This window comes from Galendromus occidentalis, unplaced genomic scaffold, assembly GCF_000255335.2.
Source record: "Galendromus occidentalis unplaced genomic scaffold, Mocc_1.1 scf7180000077547, whole genome shotgun sequence".
Classification (NCBI taxonomy): Eukaryota; Metazoa; Arthropoda; class Arachnida; order Mesostigmata; family Phytoseiidae; genus Galendromus; species Galendromus occidentalis.
Window position 1 is genome coordinate 94,707 of NW_003805535.1, and position 8,093 is coordinate 102,799.

Here is an 8,093-nt window from a genome sequence, read left to right on the forward strand (position 1 = left end):
GCAGGCAGAAGATCTTTGACTTTGTTCCGTTTTGTCCTCTCTGCCGAGTCCGAGAAATTTTTCTCTGGTCGTCCCGCTCGTGGTGTCCCTTGAGACGCTTTCGAAGGTCCCGGCTCCTCGGGCACGTCTTCTTGTGCGGGTAGCTCAGTGTAGTGCACGATGAAATCGAAGTTTTTGGCTTCCAGCGATTCAGCTCCTCTAACGAAGAACCGTTCCGCTTTCGAATTATGTCTCCCGAGTTTTTCCTCACTCGGGACACATGCCTGCTAATCTGCTTTCTGATGTGAGATCTATTGCTTAGTTGCTCAATTTCAACATGAGCATGACTCAAAATGAGTTTCTCCAACCCGTCGATGCACTTGTTCTTCCGGGAGTTGGAGATTGTCTCCGCAAATGTCCTCCGGGGCATCCGAATTCGAATATCTGAGAACAGCACGCATTCACGTTTGCCAAAACTTGCTGGTTTTTTATTCGGAAATGGAAGGAGGGAGGGTGAAAGAAGATTTTCCACCCAATGAGCCGCCCGGGTCCGCCCTGGTCCATATACTTCCTCGACGGTGAAATTTCATGAAAATAAGGTTTTTTACGCAAAAAAAATGCATTAAGAAAAACTTCTGATTTGCATATTCTCAACGAATGAAACGCTAAACGTGAAGTTTCAGACTCAATCTTACTCACGATTCGGTGTTTGCTCCTTCCTTAATCGATTCCACGGAATCTCGAGCGTCAGCACGAATCGGAAGAAAAAAGTGACAGTCCGGAGCAAAGAAAACTACCTCTTTCCGGAATCTCTCCAAAGAGATACAAGTGCTTTGTTTCTGATTGGTGTGTGTTTCCGAGATCCCCATACTTCCTCCAAAACGCCACGACATAAATTTTCAAGATTTTTCATTTTCAATTTCTGCCGCCTAAAATCGGGTTTGGCCACACTGTGCGCCGCAGCCGAGTCCCGAGCCGCACCCCCTCTCTCGACCGCCGCAACGGCCGATTCCGGCCCACGAGCTATTCAGGATACACCTTACAATCCCGGCATTGATGTCGGAGCTCTACGGTCCTCCATCACCGAACAGGTTCTCAAAACTGCTCCGTCTCAGATTACGGCTCAAATGTCGACTCTACTCTCCGAGATCGTGCAAGACGTTTTCAGCAAGACGATCCCTGAGATGGTAAAACATATTGTCACAATGCTGCGCCCGAAATTCGGATCCGCGCCAACGCCTCCTTTGATCGACCTTTCCTCTATGGTGAAGGATAGTTTCAAAGCGGCGTCTGGTGGCAAATCACCCCCACGCTAGATGGCAGACACACATTCCTCGAGTCCCAGTAACACGCCCGAGGAAAGGGAAGACAACCCTACTCGTCAGCTCGAGACTACTCCACCGTCGAATATTTCCACTTCATCATTTCGTTGTTCACTGTGTACGTCTGAGTGAGACGCGTTCGGTCCATGGACTGAAAATTCATGTCGATCGTAAGCACCCGGCGTCGCGCTCTGTGCGCACAGTGCAATCCCTGCCTCACCTAGTCGGATGCCATCTACCTCGACTTCCGATCCAATTCTGGCCGCTCCGGTTTATTCATCGCCGATCTTTGCCGAGTCTTTGGATTCAATCATTGAGCGTATCAATACACATCGTAGTTACATTATCTCCATCATCTGCTGGAAGGCCCTTAAGTAGAACCGAGAAGAGTAGGGGGCTCAGCGAATCTCCTTGCGCGAGTCCGGTCGTCTGGTGGAATGGTGCGTGCTCTGCTACTCCGTCATCGATAGTGATCCTGTTTGGTTGCAGGATGGAGGACAGGAGGTTGAGTACCGGGGTTGGCACCCCCACTTGTGAAAGCATCTCCAGGACCCGATCTCTCGGCACCGAGTCGAAAGCTGCCTTATAGTCCACGAATACGGCGTAGACGAATTGTCCTTTCTTGGACAGAGTTTTCTGGATATCTTCCAGAAGGATCCTGCAGGCTGTCGTCGTGGAGCGGTCCCTTCGGAATCCGTGTTGTTCCGGGGGAATGACGCCGAGGTTCTCCAAAAAATCACTGAGTCGACTCGTTATGATCTTAGATAGAAGTTTGTATCCGGCGTTTTTCTTCGCGATGCCACGCCATGCTTCGGGTTTCGTCGTGTCGCCCTTCCCTTTCGGGATGACTGCGAGTAGGGAATCCCGCCAATTTTCGGGGGTGGTTCCTCTCTTGAGGCATTCGTCGAAGACGCGCCGGTAGCTTGGGGTGATATGGGAGCATCTGTCGGTCGCGAACCTCGAGGAACTGAACAAGCTCAAAGCACAGTACATCAAGAGGGTACTCGGCATTCACTTGAAATCAAGGAACCGCCTAGCATACCTGCTAGCGGGAACGCCAACGTTCGTCGAGGATATCGCGGACCAGCTCGGGCTGCCAGAGACGGACGCCTACCGGAAATGTCAACAGAATTGGAAACGAAAATTCGACGAAGTGGATAAAGACTTTTTCCACACCGCTGCTATGTCCCAAGATGCCTGGAAAGGACCAGGCAGAACGAATCGACACGCAGTGACGAGATTTGCGATACATGGATTCCACCACAGGTTGTGTAAAACCGAGGGCTACCACGATCCCTGCAGCAGCTGCCGGTGTAGGAGATGTGATGGAGTCTGCAACAAGTACCACGGGAGTGTCTGTCCTAGGGTACGATCCCTCAATGACCTCAGCAAATTGTGACTTGTGAAATGTACACTCTCCCACTCTGCACAACCGTCGCAGAACCGCAATACATATACATATACGTACTGTTACATATTCCACCTAGGTATACGGCTCTACCCCTCTCAGGGTGAATAAAAACATTGATTGATGATTATCTCCATCATCCCACGCAGCGTAAGAGCCATGATAGCTGATGAACTCACAGAAGTACTCAACATCGTGTGCTCGTCGAACGATCTATGTACCTGCGTGGTCTTCTCTGTATAGTTTCGCCTCCTCTGAGCTCTCGATCCCCATCCTTAAGGTCCGGGGTAGATCGCTCTCTTCTCTCATCCGCAGCAATCTCAACTTCTTTTATCAGGAAAGATTCCTCCTGGTTCGATCGTTCCCTCGGCTCCGCTTGCGTCCTTAGCACCACGCAATGGCTCTACTGCCCGCACCCTGCTCTCTACCGACGTGTCGGCGCCGTTTGATCCTGAGACGAGACCTATCCTCGATCTCAAGCATCCAGACATACCCATTCCACACGCTTATCCCCGAGCTCCTCGTCCAGTCGCCTCCGTTGATGAATCTATCGCCTCTGAGTCGGATGTCCGCATTGCCGTCAGAAGCTCCCCCAATAGCTCCAGTGGAGGACCGGACGGTATCCGCCCCCGACACCTCAAAGAGCTCATCGATAAGGAAAGCGGCTCGTGCCCTCTCGTTGACGCATTGGCTAGGCTTTGTACCATGATCCTTAGAGGCAGGGTAGCAGACTGCGCCCTGGACACCTTCTATGGTGCCAATCTTTTGGCTCTTCACAAAAAGGACGAAGGTATTCGCCCTATCGCTGTCGGCAACACCCTCAGGCGCCTAGCAGGCAAGATGGCCGTCCGTGAGAGTGAGGATTGTATTCGAGACTTCGTAGCGCCAAGCCAGCTTGGCTTTGGTGTTGATGGGGGCTCCGAGGCGACCGTTCACGCGGCGTCTCGTCACATCGAAGTCAACGAGCGCTCCGAGAAGGTTCTTGATAAACTGGATTTTGCCAACGCATTCAACTCTCTCCGTAGAGACCTTATTTTTACCGCGATTCAAACTTTCCCTCCCTGTACCCTTTGATCTACCAGGCGTATCGGCTTTCTTCGAAACTCTTTTGGGGGAAGGAAGTACTCCTCTAACGGAACGGCGTACATCAAGGCGACCCATGTGGCCCCGCAATCTTCTACATTGCTCTCCATCAGCTCTCTTCAAGCCTTCTGTCAGAGTTCAAACCCTGCTTCTTAGACGACGGTACATTGGGTCGCGACGTCGACTCCGTTACATGTGACATACAAAGTTTGGGAGACTTCGCTGGCACCTCCGGCCTCGAACTCAACGACGTGAATTGAGATCTCATAGTGCTCTCAGAGCTTCCGACTGTGCGGAATCAGCGCTTCGATTCCATTCGCCGCGTCCTTCCGAATGTCGAGCTCATGGCGAACACCGAATCGGAACTTCTCGGCGCTCCGTTAAACAACCTATCCGTGAGAGGAGTTCTACCAAAGAAGATGGCGCTTATCGATTTATGGCGAGCTCCAAACTCCCGATCTTGGTTGCCCACCGCCTTGTTTCTCATTCGCTGCAGCCTCTCGGCCTCTCGTCTTCTGTATCTCCTACGTTGCGCGGATTCCGATGAGTTCCGGGACCTCTTACGATCGGTAGACGACAAGTTGAGGCGCTGCTTGTGTAGGGCTCTTAACTTAGATCTGTCGGAATGCTCGTGGAGGCAGGCTCCCCTACCGATTTCGGCGGGGGGACTGGGAATTCGATCTGTTTGCGACCTCACGATCAGCACTTATTTGGGCTCACTCAGTCAATTCAGGTCGCTCGCCGCCGGCCTATGCCCGTCGGAGGTCGCCGCTCACCTCGACACCCGAGTGGCAGCTCCATCTCAGAGGTTCAACGTCAGGTGGGGAGCCATCCCAGAGGAGGTCTCAAAGACGACGTGTTCCCCTATTGTCACGTGGGCAATCCCAGCTCACCATCAACATCTCCGAGAATCGTGAAAAAGCGAGACTCAACGCGGCCTTCCATCCTTCCAGCGGCAAGTGACTCTATGCTCTTCCCTCTCCATCAATAGGCACGATGCTGGACTCTAACTCACTCCGCATCGCTGTCGGTTTCCGCTCGGGGGTTGCGATCTGCTCCCCTCACCTATGCGCAAGATGCAACACTCTGGTCTCGGATCAAGAAAACTATCTCCTCAGGTGCCGTCAGCTTTACAACCAGTTCATCGTAGATTGTTGAGCCAAGATAGAAAGAGAACGTCTTCGATTCCTGAGACTGAATCAATGCAAATTACGGTCGGAGAGCTACATTCATTTGAAAGATGCCCTGGCGAAGGACGGCAATCTCGATAACGTTGGCCAGGCCTGCATTTTGCCATCAACTTTCATCGGCAGTCCGAGACAAATGCATGAGTACACTCAAGATGCGATGACCTGCGTCAGACACTACGGAACGCCGGATCTTTTCATCACATTCACATCCAACCCGGCATGGGATGAGATTCAAATGCTGCTCTCAGATGGTCAGAACCCAAGTGATAGACACGATCTCATCGCGAGGGTCTTCCGTCAGAAAAAAGTGAGACTACTCGCTGCCACCAAAGATTGTTGTATTTTCGGCGACGTTCGGTGCTGGATGTACACAATCGAGTATCAGAAACGGGGTTTACCCCATTCCCACAATTTGATTTGGTGGAAAGAAAAGATCACCCCTGTTCAAATCGACCAAGCGATATCAGAGGAGATTCCCGACAAGAATTTAGATCCAGAGCTGCACCGAATCGTCGTGCAAAATATGGTGCGCGGTCCCTGCGGCAGCAGTAATCCATTCCCCCTGTGCATGGATCAGGTATAGAAGATTTGCACGAAAAATTACCTACCCGCGATCACTGATAAAATACACTCACACTGGACGTGATGGTTACCAGGTACCGACGTAGGTCCGTAGATGAGGGCGGTTTAACCGTCCATTTGAAGCGGGGAAAAGCGGAGTTCGGAATTGACAACTCCTGGATTGTTACCTACAGTCCACTGCTTTCAAAGATTTTCGGAGCTCACATTAATGTAGAATATTGTAATTCCATTGAAGCCATTAAATACATCTGTAAATACATAGACAAAGGTACAGATTTCGCCATGTTCGGGGTCTCAAAAGGCGAAAGCAATGACGAGATCACGCAGTACCAGCTCGGGAGATACATCTGTGCCAATGAGGCCGTATGGCGGATCCTAAGTTCCCCCATCCATCAACGTTATCCTACTGTCTTGCATCTTGATGTGCATTTGGAAAATGAACAAAGGATGTAATACGTTGCTAACAACGTCTACGATCGTATCCAAGAACCCCCGAAAACTACGCTCACGGCATTCTTTGATTTATGCAAAGATGATGCCTTCGCCCGAATCTATTGAGGAATTTGTTTGCGATCATTCTCACAAATTTTCGTTCTCACATGCTGTAACCCATCTGATCCGTCCAGCCTATGGGAAAAATTCAAAGTTTCCATGACTGAAGATATCTTGCTACAAATACGAAGGGAGAGTTCGATTCCCGATTTATCTTTCTCTCCTGAAATGTATAACCGCACGCTTATCCTCTTTCAAGATATTTGTCTCCAGATTAACAACAAAACGTTAGACAAAGTGGGCCTCCAGAGCCCTCGAAGAGAATCCAATATGTCGCTGGATGCGGATTATTTCCGCGAAGTGAATTTCGACATCGAAACACTCAAAGATTACGTTCAAAATACGGGGTCTCTGATGAACCAAGATCAGAAGATAGCCTACGACTTAATAATGATGAAAATAGTAGGAATGCAGCGGGGAATCGTGTTCCTCGATGCTCCAGGAGGAACAGGTAAAACATTCCTCACAAATCTACTCCTAGCTGAAATCCGCAGCAAAGGTCGCATGGCACTAGCGATGGCGTCTCCGGGGATCGCCGCGACTTTGCTGCACGGAGGTCGAACCGCGCATGCGACATTGAAATTACCCCTGGATATTGCTAAACAAGATTTTCCCGTGTGCAACATAAGCAAGCGTAGTGGTATGGCAAAAAAACTGAGATCGTGCAAGCTAATCGTATGGGATGAATGCACAATGGTAAATAAGAAATCCCTGGAGGCTTTGCACAGGACGTTACAAGACATCAGGGGGGAAATCATTTGCTTATGGGAGGAGTCCCAGTCTCACTATGTGGCGATTTTCGACAGACTTTGCCCGTGATTCCAAAGCCGACACCCGCGGACGAAATTGACGCTTGCTTGAAAACATCAGTACTTTGGCGGAGCGTTGAAGCTGCTCATCTGAGTCAGAACATGAGAATCACTCCTGGACTATCTGATTCAAATCACTTTGCTTCCAAACTCTTACAACTCGGTGAAGGTCGATTGCCCTCTATCGAGGACGGATCCACGACCCTGACAGCGGATCTCTGTCATCTGACCGACACATTGGAGGAACTCCTCGAGCGGGTTTATCCCAGCATAGCGGTGAATCACCTAAGTCACGAATGGTTACGCCAAAGAGCAATATTGGCCCCGAAGAATGACGTGGACGATATAAACTCACGTCTCCTGGCTCAAGTTCCCGGTACTTTCACTGAATACAAGTCCATCGACAGTACAATCGAGCTCGAAGATGCTGTTCAGTACCCGACGGAATTTTTGAATTCACAAACTCCACCAGGTCTAACGCCCCACTTACTCCGCCTGAAGATTGGTTGTGTCGTCATGCTGCCGCGAACCTTACAGCCACCAATTCTATGTAATGGAACGAGACTATGCGTGACAACCTTTCTCACCCTTTCATTGAGAGCGGAAATCCTCACTGGTATCGGAAAGGACAGACTGTTCTAATTCCGCGTATACCAATGAGACCTTCCGATTCGCCATATCAATTCAAGAGACTTCAATTACCACTACGAGCCGCTTCTGCAATGACGATCGACAAGGCGCAGGGTCAGTCAATCCCGCACTGTGGAGTGAGTTTGCAATCTCAATGTTTCTCTCACGGGCAACTCTACGTTGCTCTTTCGAGGGTCGGCTCCCCGGACAATCTTTCTGTTCTTGCACCCGGGAGACAAACCCGCTATATCGTGTATCGAGAAATTTTTTGATCATGATTCCCACAACAAAACCCCAATTTTCGAGCCTTGATATTCGAAGTTACTTATTGTGAGTCGGTAGATGGTGATGACTGATGGCTAAACCCGACATTGAAATGATTAAAATGATTCCAATAAGGATACGAATGTTATGGAAATTTCCTCAAACATTTCCGATTCAGCCCAGAGATGAAGAAGAGTTCTTGATAGGACAATTTCTAATATTCTCCATAATCCCTCTTCCACCCATCACCCATCTCATATAACGAACCAACGAT

At 49.9% G+C, this 8,093-nt stretch overlaps 1 pseudogene; it reads left to right on the plus strand.

The window, feature by feature from the left end:
- Positions 1-4,788: 4,788 nt before the first annotated feature.
- LOC114828512 (uncharacterized) lies at positions 4,789-7,827 on the plus strand (annotated as a pseudogene).
- The last annotated feature ends 266 nt before the right edge of the window (positions 7,828-8,093 follow it).